The 21,296-nt window shown below is 38.9% G+C and overlaps 1 protein-coding gene across 1 annotated transcript in view; it reads left to right on the top strand.

The window, feature by feature from the left end:
- The window catches only part of vermilion (Tryptophan 2,3-dioxygenase vermilion), a 236,349-nt gene that overhangs the window by 103,790 nt on the left and 111,263 nt on the right, over positions 1-21,296 (top strand). The gene's annotated exons all lie outside the window — the stretch shown is intronic.

Genomic DNA, 21,296 nt, shown 5'->3' with positions numbered 1-21,296 from the left:
GAAATGAAATTCTCGCGAAAAATATATTTTTTTCTTCTTTTTTAAACGCTGACGCGCGCACATCGCGTTCACGGCAACAGAAAACGATTAAAAAAAAAAAAAAGAATACGTCGGCATTTCGATCAATTTGCAAGGCAGGCTTCTGAGAATAAAATTCTGCTTTTTTTTTGCGCGAGAGCTAGAGAATATCTTTCTAACCGGATAATTGCATTTTCCAACAAAACGCGCAACTAAATGTATCGCGCGTGAAACGCTTCTAATTACATTATTGGCAACACAGAAATACGTGAAATGGCTCGATATTATTGATATTTATCGCAAAATATATTAATAGTTAACTGTAATTATATTAATGGTTAACTGTACAATTTATCTCTTCTTTATTGACTTAATAATCTTAATTTAGTACCTCTTACTATATTCTTCTTTTGGATAAAAGTTTTCATATAAGAGACAATAATTTTATTACTGATTCTTTATTATTTATTCTTATATACATTTACTATGACATATAACTTTATTTTTTATCATTTATTTATTACACGCAATTAAAAAATAAGATAAAGTTAAGTTTGTAAAACTAAGTTTATCTAAAAATTTAATTCTTGAATTACAATTTTTAAAAAATGGATGTTTTATCTTGAATTCAGAAAAATATAGAATATAATAAGTAATATTAATATGTATATAACGCCAAGAGTACTTTATTTTTCTATGAATATGCAAGTACTAAAAAAACATGAAAAGAGAAACTAAAATGTTATGCATAAACACAATTGCTCTAAACATATACTTGCGATATATATTTAACATTGTGCTCCGTAAAATGTTATAATTAAAAAAAAAGTTTTAAAATACATTTTGCGAAGTATCTAATGGGTCGCGCATTCTGACATTGTTTTTCCATCCCGATTAAATATTGTTCGATCGTTAAAAGCACATTTCTCGTGAGTTATAGCCGACCGGCCGTATGTTATCCTTTTTATGAGCCCGTTAAATTAAATGTCGCTTTGTAAGGCGAAAGACTAATGAGGATTTGTGATTTTAAAGAAAAAAATCACGTTTGAGAACAAAACTTTGCATCCAAAGGAACGAATATTTTTTTGCTGTTACAACGATATACGACATTCTTATAAGCTTTCTTTCAAGTTTCCTTCATCTTATTTTGTTTAAAAAAAAACTTTATGTTAAATTATTAGAAAACTTTTTTATTTGTCTCTTAGACCGCTCGCATGTTTTACATTAATTACGACGGCGATGAAGAATCTTTATTGAATTCATTAATTAATTCGAAAAGTCACGATTGGTAAATTAGACTTTGTCTAACCGACAGACATGTTCGATGGCATGAAAGAAGTTGGCGAGATAGGAGAGGATGACTTTCGAGACGGATTTCGTCGGGCTGGCTTGAGCACGAGCAGCGAACCGCGAAATGAAAATTTTATCGACGCATCGAACCGCCCGACGAAATCTCCCGATATTACTTAATAACGGCGGTCGATCGAAGGGAACGAGGCGGAGGCGGCCCCTGCAGCTGCATCGGAAAAATGAAAGGCTCACAGACACCCAGTCCCTTTGGCAAATCCGATCACTCTCGGTCGCGACCAGCGCAACTTATTATCGAGGGAAATCGAGAGGAAGCATGTACGTCTGTCGACAACTTCAAATAAAATCCATTTGCTATTAAAAGTCTCGTTTTTTTTCTTTCTTTTTTTTTTTTTAATTATTCCGTCCGACGTCTCGCATTTACAGCGTTAAGTAACTTCGCAACTAATTTAAATGTTAACTCCGGCATTCTCCTGAGAGAGAAAGTTTGCTTGCGAATACATCGGAGAATATATTCGCGTAGATGCTTCTATCTCACCCCGGCGCGGTCAGCCCCCTGCATACGGAGGTCGAATGTAAAGCTCGCGTAACGGAGGCAGGTATCGTCCTCGGGAGGGACATATGCTTCCCCGAAATCGATGAACGTAAAAACACGCGCGTGTCCCGATGCTTTATGCATCCGGCACAGCGGGGAAGTGACCGTGCCGTGGTTTATGCAGTCGTAGGCGGACGCTGGAAACGCATAAATATTCGTCGGCATGCGCATACGGGGAATATACGTGCCTTCGTAAGACCAAAAGTGCCGCGTTGGCAGGGCGATTTCGAATTCTCTTACCCTCGGCGACCACTCTTATCTCGGCGGGCGGGGCCTGGATTTGCGAAAAATTTCGCACCCCAGCGCAATAGCGCAAAATACGCCCCGGCATTCTGACATATTTTCGAAATGAGCAATGAAAACATTTCTTTTAAACGCGAAATTGATCTATGTGACTGATAACTTGTACCCATATAAAATCAATAACAAGCGGATGTTACTGATTCCCTAAATATTTTCTGTCGAATAAATATCCGATGTGCGGCATGCAATCTAAGTTCCAAGTTGATTTTTGATCGTAAGACGCGCTGAAAGTTTCGCGAAAATCGGCTCAGTCGTTTTTGCACGACGTTCGAACAAACAAGCGAGCAAACAGACAGGGATTCCGCGAAATATTGGATAGAATGGTCTTCGTAGACGATGAGACGAAAAATACACGGCACGGAACTTTGCTCTATGCCGTATAATTCTTTTACAAAAATTATTCTTGATAAGTTATGAATGGTTATAAATGATACGAGATGTAAATGCAACGTCGCGCATAGGTACGTGCGGTTATGGCAATATTGCGCGTGCAACGAAAGCGGCCCTCGCGAATTCCCGCATTTACAAAAGTGAAGAATGCCTTCCCAAGTGAGCGCGCAATAATTCTTCGCCGCGTACGGAAGAATACTCGTCTTCTATCCGCGTCGTTCTCTGCAGTTGCGGCATAAATCTGCCCGACACGACGCGCAAATACGTTAATGCTAATATGTAAATAACGCTAACAATGCGATCGTTCGTGCATTAAGTTTTTTAAATAAAAAATTTATTAAAAAAATCTCGACCTCTTGAACCTTGACTATTCTCCCGAGTGTAGATCAATCGATTGCATTATTTATTTTATTTTAGTAGATTAATTTTTTTTTAATAAAAATATCTATTCTAATTTACATAATACTTCTGAGGAATGGAAGTTTTTTTATCTTATTAATGTAAAAAAGATTTTAAGCTCAAGACCGATATGAGAAACATAATGCAGTGAATAAAAGAAAACATTCTTTGTGAACATACGTAAACTTTCCGTTATATAACCTTACGCTGTATGAATGGTATCGCCTTAGCTGGAATTTGGAAATACGAAAGGAAACGAACGAGAAGAAATAAAAGAAACGGACTCTTGGCTTTCAGCAAATTCCGCTTCGCGAAACACTTTTTCGCACGCGTCGTCGAGAAGTTGGGGGAGAAAATCTTAAAATTCACCGTCGTAAACCTTCCTCTCGTTAATTCAAAGAAAACTTTCCTATCAACCTGTCACAAGAGACGGCAGAGTCGATAAAAATGTCCCTATTAAATAAAATTGCACGAATGCGGCAGGTTTAATATAAGACTTTTCAATGCTGGCGTACGAGCTTAAGTGAGACAATGAATGACTAACAATTAACAAAACAATGAAAATCAATAAATAAATAAATGCGGATAGTAAGTTAAATAGAAATTTATAAATGTAAGCGACTTTTCAATCGATGATTAATACTTTGTCCTCCGCTCGTTCGCCTCTCGGGAACGCCTCCGTTTGATTTAGAGCTCTCTTTTCTCTCGCCTATCCTTGGACGACGGAATGGCATCGCTGGAAAAGCACCGTCGACACGGCGCGCAAAAGCTCGCGAACGTGCTTGCGGAAGCGCCAAGATGCGCCGGCATATATCGACTGCGACCGAGTTGCCAAGAAAATTGCGCTCTTCGAGTTTATATCGACGGGTGCATCGTTCCCGGGGCTGTCGCGCGCATCGCCCGCGACAATGGCGAGAAGAGATACATACATACGTTTTTCTAGAACATGCACAGCTGCAGGGAAGGAATGAGAAGAGACTTTCAGGAAGATCGATGCTCGACGAGCTTTTCCACATCAAGCGCGATTAATCCTTGACGGGTAATCGCCGCAATTTTGACGCTCGCGGCGCGACGCGACGCGACGTACGGCGATCTATAAAAGCGCGACGATGTAAAAAAACCGTCGGTTCTCACACTCGCCAGTTGCTCGCGTTATTACTCTAAAAGCACGTATATTTTTTTTTTTTTTGCAGAAAACTGACGTCGCAAACGTGTCAGAATCTTTTTTTTATTATTATCATTTCCGCCACACTTTTAATACCCGGTACAAAATGCATACGCGCGGAACTACATCTGTTTTACGGTAATATTTTTAAGCAGCGTCAAAAAGAGCCATTGCCCCGTCTCGGAAAGTGAGCGAATTTATTCCGGTAAAAATATGACACCCGTACGTACCCGGGCGAATCCGGAAAGTTGATTAATTAACGGTGACTCTGGAAAAATTACTGAAAGCGTCGCTGGAATTCGTGTGAAGTCGTGTAGAAACAACTCTTGAAAAATTCAGAATATTTCCCCACCCAAATGAGAGGGCGCGGTGGTGAAAGGATTAGACAAATTGAAATACGATGCGCATAATCCACGATATCGATAATCCTACGAATATTCAATGTTACCTTACCCGGTAGGGCGCGCGATCTATAAAATTCGAAGCATGTACGGTGATTCTGACGGCGCAATCCGAACGAGGATGAAACCGTTCCGATAGTATCATCCCGTGGGAGATCGGAGGGTTACACATACAACGTAAAATCCATATTCACACGAGGAAGATACAACGGAGCGCGCCCATAGGAAATTTTTATGAGCGCGACCCGCGTGATTTCTCCCTTGTGCGACCTTTCACGTCGGCAGTACGTCAAAGGTACGCGTGAAAACTGTCGTGGAAATGCGCCGGGAGTGTGTATTCTCGTAAATAATGCCTCTTTGCCGCACCGTTACATTCGCTGTCAAGTGTCACGCACGTGCGTTACGTGCGTGCGTGAGGGATATTAATACGATCAAAGACTCTGACGAAATGGTCCGACGGATCAAACGTTTGTAAAATCCATGTTTTTACATATTGATCAAAATTTTTACCGTTTTCCCAGTTAAACGCGATTATTTACCTTGGAGCAAGAAATACTGTGTGCACTGAATTTAATATCCCTTTAATTGTTTCCGTATATCAGAGTATTCCGAATTGCGAATCTTCTTCCGTTGCTTTCACGCGTCCGAGAATTCTTTTTTATTCGCGCGAATAAAAGTAAGGTGCGCAATTAATTAGGCGAACGAGGGTTTTCGTGCCGGTTTTCCAGTATACCAGTAACGCCGCCGTCGCGTTCGACGATAAAATGCGGTAATTAATTGAGAGAGTACTCTTCGTTCGGATCCTGCATTGGAGAATTTATCTGGGAGCGCTGAGAAAAAAATTCCTTTTTACGTCTACGGAAATTTTTCCCCTCATTAGATCGCAATTGGACGCTCTTTCGTTAAACGTCTGACGTTTTCCAAAAATCCAATCAAATCTTCCACGATTTGAAAATCTCTTTTTCGCTACCAGTCATCGGCAGAGAAATGAAATATCGATTTGTCGCATATGAAATTTCAGTTTTGAAAACTTTCAGTTTTATAAAACGTTTTTCGTGAAATGAAACTTCTGATAACGAAAGGGCAATCCTTTTACATGAATATACTTCTGTTCGTGATTTATCAAGAAATCGAAAATTTATATAACTATATAACTATATATAACTATTATATAACTATATATACGATTTTAAGAGAAAGAGAAAGAAAAAGAGAATATTACAGAAATATTATATATAATACTATACTATAATATATTGTATATTTTAAAGAATTTTATTTTAATTTGAGAGAGAAATGGAAAATTACAATTATATATAAAATTATATATTGAATGTCTAATATATTCATAATATTATATAATCTAAACACATTTTTAATCTTCTTCATTCTTCTTCATTCAAGATAAAACGTTAGTGTGAATCTTTTGAATCATATATGTATATTTGATCTTTTAAGAATTTAAAAAAAAAATTGTTTCTGTAAAACTGATATGCGACCTAATGGAAATATGTGTCATGAAAACAGAAAACCAATTCGGCGAGAAAAGATATATTTTTTAAAGCCACCTTTCAAAAAAAAATACGGAAAGATCCCAAGTATACGCGTTATACAAAAAAGATGTAGAACAAGAAATTTAATATCTAAACCTATAACTTCAATTCATAGCCGCTAGTAAAATCTAAACTATTTTAGGGCAACGAATCTGTGAAAACATATGTCACTACGATATACTGCTTTTATATAAAATAATATAAATAAAAATCTAATAATATAAATTTCACAGATTTGTTACTCTGATATAAAAAATTCATCACTCACCAATCTGATGCGCAACAGCGGAGTTAATCTGCAATGTAGCTACGATGATTCTGTAACATACAGAACATTCAAATTATAGCAGCACTCGAAATATTTAATAAATAAATATTTTAAAAAATAATTCTCACGCTTATTAAATCTATTTGCTTTTTTTACTATAATTTATATATATATATATATATATATATATATATTCCAAGTTATATAAATATATAGATCCCAAAATAGATCTTATAAAAACATGTAACATAGCATTTTAAATTGTTTCTCTTTCGTGGAATATGAAAATTTTAAATTCGATAAAATTTCGAAAATTTCACATTCAATTTTAATTTGGAATCTAATAATTCAAATAAATAAGAAAATTTTATATCGACAAGAAATGTGTGTATATTTACCGCAAGGTTGCTCCGCCGATGCCTCTCCTAGGCTTCCTCCTCCTCTCAGGATGTTAGGTCAGATCTCCTTGCAGCACACGACACTCGCGAATAATTATAATAGCGCGCGGACTAATTTTATCATAAAAGTCTTTCGCGCGACGACACTTGACGACACTCCGTGTTTAGTTGTTTGAACAAGTCTTTCAGTTCCGATTATTTTTACGGCACTCCTGAAGTACATAAATCGCGCGGCGCGACGAATTGGTTGCAGTTCGTTTATTCATTTAAATCGACAACGGAATGTCGATTAAAAGCCAACGATTAATATGTGAAATGTATTTGCCACCTAGGAGCCGTAACAATTCGTGCTTATGCTGTATTAATGTAACGTTAGTTAATATTAATGTCATTAATGTTATTAATAATGATTCTGGGTACTGTTAATTTCGTTCGTTTTTGAAGTACGAGAACCCTCGGAATAGTCCCTCCGCCATATCAAGGTCTGTCGGAAGGGTTATCGTTTACAAAAGGTTATGAATTTTAGAATTTTAGAAATATGTATATATTTCATTATAGAGAATCATCATTTGATACATTTATGACTCGTTAATAAGCATTTATTATCGTATTTGTATAGCGTAAGGTATAGCGTAAGGTATAGCGTAAGCTTTGATATTATTTAGTAATAAAGAAATTTAAAGAAGTACAGAGCGACGCGCACTACGTTTTTTCTCTATGAACGCCGGTTAAAGAATGGTAGTGCGTAGAGTGATCGTAAACACGTGACGCTATACGTAAACACGAGCGCGCGTAAACACTTCTCAAGGCTACCACTTCTCCGGCTATGACGAAATATTCAACACATTACAATTGTTTTCGGACCGTTGTACAGAGCGGACGTGTTCCGTCCTCAGATAATTTTCGCATTGCGTCGTCACGTATTTCCTTCTTTATTTCCCAATTTCGAATTTTTAACTTCACTCTCAATCATTATCGATGTTGTATTCTTTAAGATACATTTGTCGTGGCGTTTTGTTGACTCAAGAGAAGGTAAAATTATAAGAAATAGTAGCAGTAATAACACATTACAAGCGATATCTAACTTACACGAGACATATCTTTTACAACGGATGATAGATCGCGAATGAAATCTTACGAGTGGCGGCCCGCCATTTCAGTCCGATTCCGGTATTCCGAGTTCATTGAATTAAACATGGCCGTTGTATCAGCGCGCTAATTGAGAGATTCCATCTGAGTGCGGTGTTTACGCGTATAAAGAAACGGGGGGAACATTAATTATTAGCCTAATGAGAAATTTATCGGTAGTGTTTTGTCTCGGTAAAATTCGGAGATCATACCTGTGGTGTTAAAACTTGCTGTCATCAGAAGTATGCTCGTTTCGTCGAAAGGACGAAGCAGCATCGTGGATCACAAGCGCCGATGCGGCCTCATTCGTGAAGATTCACGAAGACGACGACCACCCGCCACTTCGATCAGCATCGCCGGTAAGTGTTAACATTTTTTACAATTTCGAACATCACAAAATCCGTAATTCAATCAATTAAGCGTTCTGCCTGTCGAATCGACGAATCATGAAAGTATCATGGCGAACGTGCGCACGACGTAATGTCGGAACATTTGAAATACAAACGATTGTAATTTGCGATGAATATTTTTTTCAACAAGCCGCGAAAATTTAATAATCTCTCGTTCGATGTCTTTTTCTTTAACAGACGCATAAAAATTAAAATAATGTAAGATAAAGCCTTCGTTGTAAAGAAAACACGTACTTTTACAAAAAATAATCACTATAGCATCTTTTGATGGTATCCTGCGAGGTATGAGCAAAGTGGCAAAAATGTAACTCCCCGGAGTCCACTATGCGTTCCCGCTTTAAGACGGCTCCCTCGTCGCGTAGGGTAGCTTAGCGAGAAAGTAGTGCCGGAATAAATCCAGCGGATTACCCACCATGCGGATGTCCTGATTCTACCTGCCTAAGACCCGCCCAGCTTCCTGCCCTTTCATCCTTTCGCTGCTGGTCAGTGACGTCGGAAGGATATTACGGACGGCTGGAAGAGGTAAATTTCTCATCGCGCGTAACGGAGGAGGAGAAGAAGCGCTTGAAGAATTTTTCGTTGCTAAAATTCGCGTGATAACAACACAAAGCGCTTTGTTTATCCTCGTTGGTTCTTTCGCTGGAATGTCGTAATATCTAAAAAATTATTATTAAATTATTAGTATATAAAACGAAGAAAAATGCATTTCAAGCTTGATTCGTAGTTTGTAACGTTATATTTACTTTGTCTCTCGTTTTTTCCATATGCTTTTTAAAGTAATACTATACGTTATTGGCGATGCTGTAAGTTCGAACCCAATTCTACATTGTTACGCCAGCACGAAGTCGCGTGGTCGTGTTATCCGATCTTCTTTCCTCTCGCTACTCTGCTCGATCTTTCCGTTCGTCTCTTTATCTTGAGCATCAGTCTTCCCTCGAAACATATTTTTCTATTTGATCGTCGTCGTCGTCGACGTCGTCGTTGTCTACCGTCGATTTTATTTTCCGACCTCGGCGCACTCCGGATTTCGCGGTAGAATCATGTATATACGTACTTAAGTTGCGTTGTGTGCCGGGATTTCTCTTTCTTCAGTAATTTTCTTTAGCCGTTTCGCCGGAATGTAATGCACTCCCGTTAAACGGAAGCATTATTGTCCTCAGACAATTTATATGCTCTTTGTAAACATCGCCTTTTATCACCAGAGCCAATTCATCCATGAAATCTCGTGCGCAAATTTGATACGCTAGCGCGAGATTTAGGAGGACTCAGTAGACAAGGTACATCATGTGGTCAGCCAATCTCATTAAACGGCTTCCAGCGCTAACTGTATAAATCTCTCTCTTCCCTCTTCTTTCTTTCTTTATTAATATCTAACAATCTGCCTTTTTTCTCTATTATTCTCGATCTCATTACGTTAAAACGCTCTTCTCTCGCTTCTCAGTTTTTTTCATCTTTTTAAAGATCTCCAATTCTTTACTTATACCCCATTTCTACCTAACACGCCGCAATCATCTTTGTTTTCATATTTTGAGATTATTCTGCTAAATTCGGAGAGATATTCTTCTCGGAGATGTACGTTAATTTGATAACTATACATGTTTGACTTTTAGTAATAAAATAATATCCCACGCTAAAAACTCGTTGATATGATTTCATCTCGAGCGAAATTAAATTTGATATTACATTTTTTGAAAATTTGATGAACTTTAAAATAAAATTTTAATTAACTATATTTATATCAGATTCTATGAAAATTAATTTCTTTCCAAATTAGCTGAAAAATATAAAGTTTTATCTTGATTTAATTCTATTTTATTAAGGAGAAAAATTATACTTTTTAACAAGAAATATTGCAAGGAAAATTATTAAATACATCTCTATACAAGAATTAGATAGAAAGTTTCTTATTCTAAACACCGTCTCCGAATTTTACCGAAATCAAATTGATAAATCAATAGCGACACCTACATCTTTCGTTGTTACGTTTCGGACGAACTTCGAGATAACGGCGAACGAAGAAAACTGCGAAATCAGCGTGCAACGATGCAACTACCAGAAAGTCATTGATTTAGTTGTTTACCGACCCATAGCCGCGGGCCGAAATTTTCGCGGTCGCCGCGCCCGCTGCGAAAGAGCAGCGAAAATGGGAGCGGGAATGGAAAACGTTACCGTTCCGCCGGGACAACTTTCTTGACGTTTTGGAAACTTTTCGATTGATCGTCGAGCAAACTCGACTTCGCCGCGAATTTCCGAGATGACGTTTCCGATATTGCCGTTCGTTTTTTCGCGGTCAAATCCCGCGTATTGCGTTAGTTCGACAGTGAAAAAATGAAACGCTGCACCGTGTGTTTTTAGCGATGGCATTTGTTTCTCTTCCGCTTCCGATAATTCAATGAAATTGTTAATTTCGCCATTTGCGCCAGAACATACATCGTTTCTCTCTACAAATTTTTATTAAATCATCGGTGAACCAGCGGATTGAATCACTATGTGATACCACTCGGTGAGTGCTATTCACCGTGAGTGATATTCACGTATTGTTCGATATGTGTGCGAATCCATTATCGTGTGGAGACTTGACTTGGCGCGGGCGAGGAGCGTGCGGAAGTCGCGCGCGGTGGAGGATGCGTTTTTGCGCGAAAATGAGCGAGCCGCGCTGTTTCCGTGGGGCGAGGTAATCCAGATCGAACGCGAAGTCCCCGTGTCGCCGGCTAAAAGCGTCGGATGATCCACATAGACGTCGCACCGTGAAATAACACCGGGAGATATTTTCGTTGTTGCGCGCGGCGGCGGCAGCGGCGGCGGCGGCGGCAGGTCGTGCGAATGGTGTGTAGCCGACGGATGTGAAAACGCAGCTTAAATACATTTCCCGTGCGAAGCTCCGTCCACTTACGTATCCGTGCTTTTAACGGGGCTCGCATTAGGGGCCGAGAACGGCGAACGGAAGGAAGATCGCGGGATGGGCGCGGATGGTGAAAACGGGGAGGGATGATGGGGGTAGACGCCGGAACGGGTGGGTGGAAGAATAAGCGGGGAAGCTGGGAGAGCAGTAATGCCATGGCAGCGAGGCTGCTTTGCCGAAGCAAATCGCACTTAACGGCACTGGCTGCCGCCAGTAATTCAATTAATCGACGAACAATTTAACGAGCGAGTGAGCGGGTGGCAACGAGTAGGTGGGAAAACTTTGCGTTACGAATTAACTCCGCCGTATCCTCGATTGTCTCGATCGGTCCTTCTCAGCGCGCCGAGGCGCGGATAACGCGATTTTAAGTCACGAACAAACGACTCGGGCAAATATACAGGGGGTGAGAAACGGCGAGAGAGAGAGAGAGAGAGAGAGAGAGAGAGAGAGAGAGAGAGAGAAAGAGGGGGGGAGGGGATTAAAGGAAGAGAGCTGCCGGTAATTGTATGTACCTTCCATTTTTGCTAACTATCCTCCTGCGCCTCTGCGAAGGTACACAGCAGTAGCTTATTTTTATTAAACAGTCGTGCGCGATTAGCAGACGATAAATAGAATAACAAATAAAAGGAGCGTAGGAAATATTATGACACTCGAGTAGAAATTAACACCTTGCATTGAAACTTTTGTCGATCGCACGAGAAAATATGCGTTACGATTTGTGACTGTTTTTCATCATTATTCCATGTTATCATTTCCATTTCAAATTTTCTCGAATTACTTCTGAGTCTGTGTAAAAAATGACACACAGCCACGTAATCCGCGCAATTATCTCCTTCGTCGCGGAGGAGTTTGCAATTCCAAGATAGTCCTGGAATTTACGTGAGAAGCGGGCAACTTTCGCCAACTCGACCGTACCGCGCTCCATGAAATTTCGTTACCTCGAGAAATGTTTTCGTCCTGGATATCGAGGAGTCCTATTATTCAAGCCGGTAAAGATATTAACCCACTTACTGCCCGGAATCAAAACAATTGCGTGTTGCGCAATAATAGCGCGTCGTAGCTCGTTGCACAGATTTCGGTTAGCGTTAAACGTAATTAATCTGCATAATGCACGCGTAATTGGGCATCGTCTCCGACGCAGATGAGAAAGTAATCAGCTAAATGGTTAACGTTTAAACGCGCATTTTACTTTCGAGCAAAATATTTTTGCATATTCCGCGCAATTTTCAAAAATCGTTTACGTCTTCTCGGGGCGTCGAGAATGAGGAGATTTATGCCATCTCGAGCGCCAATTGCGCGATTAATTTTGCGAACGTGACAGACCTGGGCATTTCGCTCGCCGACGAGGCTCGGCAGAACCACGACGAGGATTTTGCAGTCTCGCGAGATAGGGAGTAATCGAGTTTAGGAAGTTGGGCTTACCGCTCGCGAAATATCCAACAACGAAACGTTTCCCGTCCCGGGGATGAACTCGGGCTGGTTTCAAGTCCTGACCTACCTCCACCTGGCTCAAGGTTGCTCGTTAAAATTAGCGCGCATTGACGGAATATTAAAAGGCGGGCCATAAAGGAAATGAGCTACGTACGTACGGACATGCGAACATTTTCATTAGTGGACGTCGGGTGGGTTAACGGCAAGCCGCAAAACTGATTTCTCGTTTACGTTTTGCTCGCTTGGCGTCTCTCCAGTGATTCTCCATCACTTGCAGCTTCCGTTTTACCTCCTTCGTCAATCGTCGCCCGGCCTTTTCTCTTCATTTTACGGACGATTACGGCGGAATGTATCCTCGCGAAAGAACATCGATTGTCTAACGGCGAACATTTAGCGAATTTAGTGATGCTTTGCGTTAAGTTTGTGTGTGTGTGTACGTGACTGCGTGTTTCTTCGATTAATGCTTTTTTCAGATATGTTGCTTTTTACAGATATTTTTTTAAATATATTTAAATTTAATTATTGTGTAGCTCGTGGTCTAAATTGCGTTTTGTAATAAGCTGATTTTAATTGACATTACTGCATACACTAGCATATATGTTTCTTAATGTAGTTTGAGCCTAATGTTCTTAAGCGGCGTGGTATATTACATGGCACGAAGCCCTTACATCGTTACACCACCTACTATATTATGCAGAGAGAGGCATAAATTATTCGCGTGCAGTCCGGTCAACCCCTATTAGCAAACTCTTACTAATAACTTGCACTGGACGTTAATTAATTAAAATTAACTCGCGTAAATGTATCGCGTTAATTAACACATTTTGATGTACTAATTACCTCAATTCAATTTAATTTTGTAAAACAATTTTGAAATTATTATTCTTTGTTATTAAAATGAATAGTGCTGCAGAATAATAAACATGAATGTAGAATATAATTAAAAACATATTTTGAGACACTAATTAAATATTTTGTAAAAATACATTTAAACATACATAAATACATAACACGGATTTTATAGTTATTTTTAGTAGCACATTCCGCATTATAAAAGCAAAAATTTTTAATTTTATTAAATTGTTTAAAATTGTAATTATTTAAAATTTGAGTTTATTTAAATTTTAACCAAACATATTTTCTTCTTTCAAATTAAACGATTAAATTAAGGAAATTTAATAAAAATATTATCTGCTTTTAGTTTTTACGCTTTAAAAACGTATTTTCCTTGCGTAAGTTTTCTACGATTTTTGGATAAAGAAAGCTATGTAAGGAGACATCGTTGAAGCGACGTCCCCGTTTCACGACGAAGATCGTTGTCGCGACTCTGGAAATATCTTGGACGAGCAACGGCGATCCTCCTCGAACATACGCGGAGAATTTCAATCTCGCGCAGTCGACGCGCGCCCGGAAGTCGCCAACGTTGCTCAACTTCGGCGTGGCACGGTCGCGCGTGTGCTGGAAACAATGGTCGACAAAGCCGTTGAAAGTTCGTCCCCGGGGCCACCTCGGCCAGATCGGCCCGACCTCTTCCGCCTTTGACAACTTGGACAGTTAATAATAACGTGCAAGCTTCCCGTTATAGGATTGTCTCGCGATATCGGATCTACCGCGAGCGTCGCGAGCCTCCCCCGAATTCGCGACAATTACGACGTCGGAGAACTCGTGGAGAACATACCTACACACACACACACACACACACACACACACGCGCGCGCGCGCGCACATTGCCACGGCGTTACAGAAATATCGCACCGCGCGCGTGTGTCGTCGTATTGGAATTCCTTCCGGAATGCGTGTCTCTGCCTTCGTCCAGGGTGCTCTCCGGCTCGTAGTCGTATCGTGGAATCGCATATGTACGGCTGGAAATCGCGAATGCCAACATTCTAGACGAAACACGTCCCGGATATACAGTCCTGAATATATAGCCCGACCGTAACTTTATGCACACCGGTATAACATTGTAGATTCTGCGTTCGTATTAACTATATGCATACTTCTGTGTTATTCTTGATATTGGTATATTAATTCAACGCACGACGGGATAACGTACCTCTTCGAGGTAAAAAGAAACGTAAAAAGAAAAGAAAATAGGCGGAGTGGTACAATTAAACGGAGGAAATGTGGTGGAGCGTAATGGCAATAATAATAAAATTAAGTGATACGACTTGGAAATTTACTTGGTTTAAACAGCGACAATGAATCGAGACCAATATGGATTATCGCAAAGGCGCGTTAAATTTAAGAATTATATTTTACTCGTTGCGACAATATAAACAAATATATATGCAAATGATGATAATGAGTCTTCGTAAACCGCGCGATGCGTTATGACGAAATGATTTTCTCATTACACAATAAGTTCAATTGTTTCGTCGTTAATCATCAACATCATTAGTACTTGATAAATGAAATAAAATACATTAATAGTACATTTATTCGATGCGCACCGCGCGATGCGCATCGTTCTATTGTAATTATCGGCCATTCCAACGCCTCCCATTACGCTCTATGCTACATAAAATCTAATGATGTGAATTGTCGGAGAGTCGGCATTATAAACGATTGCATTTTTTTTAAATAGGTAAAATTATTAATGTCATTTATCACATTTTGAAGTTCATAATCCTACAATCGACGCCCGAGATAAAAGATACTGGCGTATTACGATTCGTAATTTAAATTCGGTCATTGTCTCATTCGTTGAATGCTATTAATAATTGACGGGTTTTTGAATAAAAAAATATTAATCTAAATGCAAAAAGCCAAGCCGATCGAATTTAATATAATTTTATTTAAACGTTATTATTTAATTTTTCAAGCGATAATCTACGTGAATGATTCCATCCGCTTATCAACATTTAATTGATTTAAAACATTTTTAATATATGCGGAATCGCGTTAAATGGCATTTTAAATGCTAACCTACTGTTTCTATATTATCATTTTATGAAATACGAGCATTCGCGTGGCAATCCTATTTTACCAATTATAATTGCAATTATTAGTTGTGCGCGTTTTCCATTTGGAACGAGAAGCTTACACGTGGATTGAGGCCAGTGAACTTAAGGGAAAATAGAAAGTATCCTACTATCATGTCTCGCAAATGAGAAAACGTAACAGACGAAATTTTGAGGAGAAAAGGCGGAAAGGAGGTGATAAGATAGAAGGATAATAATTACGAATGTTATCTATAAAGGATTTAGCCGCTATCGGGCGACATCCATTAAAATTAAAGCGCCATTATGGGGGCTCTGGTCGTTAACGTTGTCCATGTTCACGTCCATTACTCGTGCCTGCATCGTGAGATGCACCGTGAGATGCGCAAGTGCAACAGTAGGGATATGAGACAACGGTGTTATACACCGTTGCAAAACTGCACAATGCGGGCACGTCCATGGAAAATCGGATTTTACCCTCAGGCTGCATGCATGCGCAACCAACGGCGAAATAAATAACTCGGGCGCGCACTTGTTCATCGGACTTGTTTTCCTTCTAATAATATATATATATATATATATATATATATATATATATATATATATATTAGAACCGTCCATTTGCACTTTCTCAGTTTTTCGAAAATATTTCTATAAGAAAATTTTTCGCTAATAATCTCGCTGAAAGCTGATGTCCCTCGGATAAAAGCTACAAGCTTTTTGATTAATATTCGATATTCGAATTCTATCTAAAGGAGAAAGATTTTATTTGAGAGATTAATTTAAACGTCTAACTTATAAAACTATCGTATATTAAACTTATTGTATTTTTTTGTATTTATGTTGATATTTGATGTTTAAAGACTTATATTGGCAAATGGTTAAAAATAAGAAATCTGCTTCTGAATAATTTTTGAATAATATTTTAATAATATATATTTAATATGATTTATTTTTAACTTGTTCTGCTATGTAATAAATCATTGTTTATTTTATCAATGTATATTGATGCTATTATTATTTATAAATTAATATATCATGCAGAAGGCGATCAACAAAACTTTTCAAAAACACAATCTGCTTGCGCGCAACTTGTTAATTATCCCGGCTCGAAAAAATTAGAGGAGTATAACAAACAACGAAATTAGTCGCTAAAACGCAAAATACCGGTATTCCGCCACGAAACATTTTTTTCTCCCATGGCTGCGTTCCATTTTCGCCGCGCCATTATTCTCGTTTTCATACGCGCTATCATGCATCGTTAATCTACGGCAAAATGGCAAAACCATCAGATAAAAATACGAGCTTGAATCTCAAAGTAATCTTAATCTCCTCTCGTTAGATTTCACGCGTCATCAGCGATATTCGGAGCGTAAACAAAATCGATGTAATTAAGCGTGTAAACTTGCAACGCGCCTCAACGAGGAGAAAAATGTCATGGCGCTTTTTTTCTGCATATCAGGAAGGTTCTCAGGAAGACGATCGCAAGCTGGACGTGCCGGCGTCCTTCAGTTCTGGAACCGAAGAATTACGAGCTCGTTTCCGGCCAGCGACGTAAGCTCGTAAATTTACGTTGCACCACCCGGCTGGATCCCATATGCAATTTCCATCAGGTCCCTCTCCCTCGGCGTGCCGCCGATGATTCCACGAATTTTTGCCCTTATCTGCACGCGTGCGGCGGACGTGTGCTTTAACTTTCGCCACAGCATAAACGACGCTATCAATAAGCGATCCATAAAATTGTTGAATTTATCGGCGCGTCGGTAATCTCTCCTCGTCATATTTTTTCGCTGACTTTTTTTTCGCGCACGCACACGGCTCGCGATTTCACCCCCCCCCCCCCCCCCGTCGACGTGGATCATGATGAGCCGCGGGAACGTACAGCGAACCCGATTACAAATTCGAATTCGTCGCGGTGTGCACACGATCGATATCGCGATAAATGAAAATGTGTCCGCTTCCGAGATACATCGTTGCGACAGCTCGATACCGCAACCGTGATTCAAGAGAGCACTCGCTTTCGAACTCGCGTTGAAATATTTACGACGTTCCACTCAGTTCGTTTGATATTGCATGCTTATGTTATCGAGTAAAATATGATCACGCCGACGCGTCCCTTCGATATTATAAATGTGAAATTCTTTCTGATATAAAAATCCGTGCTTTTCTTTTGGCACGGTATAAGGACATGTCTCTTAAAGCGGATGAAAAATTTCAGAGATTTTTTCGCGTTACGAGCGTAAAATTGAAAGGATAAAGATTTGATTAGAGAAATTTTAAGAAAAATTATTATAAAATTACAATTGATATAAATATACGAATATCTTATAAAAAAATTTTTATCTCTTTTTCGATTTAATAATATTGCAGTTTATAGAGAATGATATTTTTATCGTTAGCAATCTCTTAATATTTGCAGGAACGTATGGAAATTTTTATTTTTGCTGCGCAAAATATAATCGCCTAGACCAGAAAATCAATCGAGAGGAAAAAGAGAATTCTCTCGGAATTTTTTGGATTATCTCCTCCTTAAATTTTTCAATGACCGCGTTACTTATTTTTTACTTAGATGAAGAATGTCGCAGAAAAAAATGTTTGGCGCGCGGCTGGATTGCCAAGATTTTTATCGGAATTGCGATATTGGATAGACTGGACGGAAAATATACGGCAACCGGAAGGAGGGATATCCGCAGGCATGAGATTTCCGGAACGATTCTGGATCTGCCGCGACAGAAATCTGAGCTATGAAAAGTCCGCGATGCGGTTTCGCCATTGAGAAAACGCGCCGGCGGATGAAAGTATCTTACGGCATGGCAGCAAAGTCGCTCTAAAGCCGCCAAGTTAAACGAAAGTCCGTAAAGATGACTGATTCAGTCGCGACGTTGAAAACGCAGTACCATCGCCTGCCACCTCATAGGTTTGCTCAGGAAAAACATTTTCGCGACAACTTCGCACACATCGGATGTTGACGTTATCTATGATCGATACCGCGTCTCCAGGATGATATTCAAAACTCACCGGAAAATTACAGCTCCCATTTTTGATGCGTTATTAAATAAAACGATTCCAAAAAAATATTTTATTTTATTTTACAAGGAACAAATGAATTTGCTTTATAATATTTATGTTTATGTGTGCGCAAGGTTTCTTAGATTAATTATCAAAAATATAAATAAAATCATATATTTGATATGTCTAGTGAAAGAACTTCTCGGAAATGTAATTTATTACATGTATTTTTTTATATGAATAATAATAAGCACAGCAAGCATGTAGAAGTAAACCTCGTATTTTTTAATTAATAATAATTGAATTAATTTCAATCATTTTAATTTCGTTGTTTAACTTTATTGAGCATCGTATTATTTTTATTAAAAATGTAATAATAATAGCAAGAATATCATCAAATCTATGTAAAACAAGTGTGATATTAAACAATTTTGCGTCATCGATGCTCGCTAATAGTTTCTTATCGCTAATTTGTCTGTGTTAATACACATATAACTTCAAACACATATGTATAACTTCATCTGCATTAAGATAAATGATATGATCACTGCAAATAAGATTATTGGGATATTTGCACGTGTCGAAGAAATCGTACAAATTGCCTCGTCGTTACGGCGAGTCAACGAAGCAGTCTTCCGGTTACCGCTGTTGGTTGCACACGGCCAGCATCCCGCATGAGTATCGCACCTGTGCTGTTGCTAAACGCGTACGTACGAAACGCAGACGATGCATGCAGCGACTACGGAATGCATTGCAATTTATGCTGATTTATATGCGCGACGGCTTGCACAATAGAAACGGTGCTCGCAAACTGGTTGTCTCTCTCTCTCTCTCTCTCTCTCTCTCTCTCTCTCTCTCTCTCTCTCTTTCTCTCTCTCTGTCTAGCTATATATATAGTTTATATATATATATATATATATATTGATTTATTTATATTCTGTTTTCTAATTCTATACATCGCTTGCTTGTATTGCACTGTTATCGTCGCGCATTGCAAGTTAGTTAGATCCTAGTGAAACTAACGCCGACCATTAACGAGGTTGCCGGACTTCGTATTTTTATCACATCTCTTTCATGTAAAGCTTCAAATAACGCTAGTATTTTTATCGGATCTATTTGCCTCCCCTTTTATACGTCGGAATACGCATTCCATGAAAAACAATCTCTGGCTGAGCTTCGCAAAATATCTCGCACGTGAAAATTTCAAAGTAGGCAGCGACAGCGTGGTATTTTATTATTCACATTCTGCGAACTGGCGTTATTTTTTTGTTTTTTTTTTTTGTTTTTCCCGCCGAGGAGATATTTCGTGCTCAATTCCTGAGCTAAGGGCCTGGAAAAAAGCTCGCGATAATAATCTTTAATAATGATAAAGCCATCACGCACATTTGCGGTCCCGGTAATAAATAATGAAGATAAGTTGGCTCGTCCGACCCCCTTCGTGTCCTACTACGGATATGTATCTGTTTACACGATCCCTTCTTCACTCCCGCGTGTGCTTATTCAAACGTGTCTACATCTACACCGGCGTTTCCCCGACCGCCATTTCTACGCCATCCACGATAGTTGGCACGATCCCCTGCTTCCCATGAAACGCCCGGACCAGTTCTCCTGGTACGTACAACAAAGGACGACGTTCCTCACTGAATGCTAATTGACACCCAACCACAACGACCCATGCTAAATTCTGTCCCAAAATTTCGTCTGTGTCGTGCAGCTAAGCGTTATTATTAGTTGGATGTTGCCTGGCATTAGTCTCGCTGTAAACTTGCTGAATATTAAAATTGCAATTTATTGAAACTTTAATTATTAAACTGGATTATTATTATTCGAAATGTGTACTACATCAATACTTGAAATATTAAAAGCTTGTAGGAGAGATAATGGATGGATTGGCTTTGTTAACAACGTAAATTTATTTGTCACTTTATAAAATTTTAAGCGCGAAATGAGATGGTCAGATCTGACAATCGGCAATCTAGCGCAATTAATATTTTGTTATTAATTATTAAAGTGTGTCATTTGCCATCATTCGTATAATCAATCTCGGATAAATAAGCGATCATTTTATAGACTTCGCATAAATAGACTGTAATTTATTTAATTTACTCTTTATATCAATTTAACTGATCAACGTGAAATAAAAGCTGAACCAGATGTACAACTTATTTCCCCGCGGAATTTGCACAGCAACGTCAGCGGAAGTTTGCTTAAAAACTCTATTGGCCATCGCAGCCTCCACTGCAGCTTCGTAACTTTGCAAATTCACTCGAGCTTTGAAAGACTCTCTCTCTCTCTCTCTCTCTCTCTCTCTCTCTCTCTCTTTCTCTCAATACCTGTCTCTTGGGTCATCAACATCCATCGAACTTGATATTCACTTTCTGAATTGATATTCTGTCTGAATCCTTAAACCTTCCACTACTTCTCCTCTTGGACGACATCTCGATAACGATAATAAGATAGAGACATTCACCTTTCTCTCTTTTTTTTTTTTGTAGACGCGAAAGTTTACAGACTTTTTACGAATGAAATTTTGAAGAGATTGTTGGAGAAATAAAAAAAATAATCGTAATCCCAGCGAAAATGAGATGATACGATAATTGAATTTCCGTTTCTGAATTTTCTGCCAGAAGTGAAATGAGAAAGTAACTTCTCATTCATATCCTCTCTTTTTTCATATCC

Source organism: Pogonomyrmex barbatus, unplaced genomic scaffold, assembly GCF_055798465.1.
Source record: "Pogonomyrmex barbatus isolate J1 unplaced genomic scaffold, ASM5579846v1 scaffold1, whole genome shotgun sequence".
NCBI classification, from domain to species: Eukaryota; Metazoa; Arthropoda; class Insecta; order Hymenoptera; family Formicidae; genus Pogonomyrmex; species Pogonomyrmex barbatus.
Note: the sequence above shows the minus strand (reverse complement) of the source record. Positions and strands in the feature narration are given on the sequence as shown.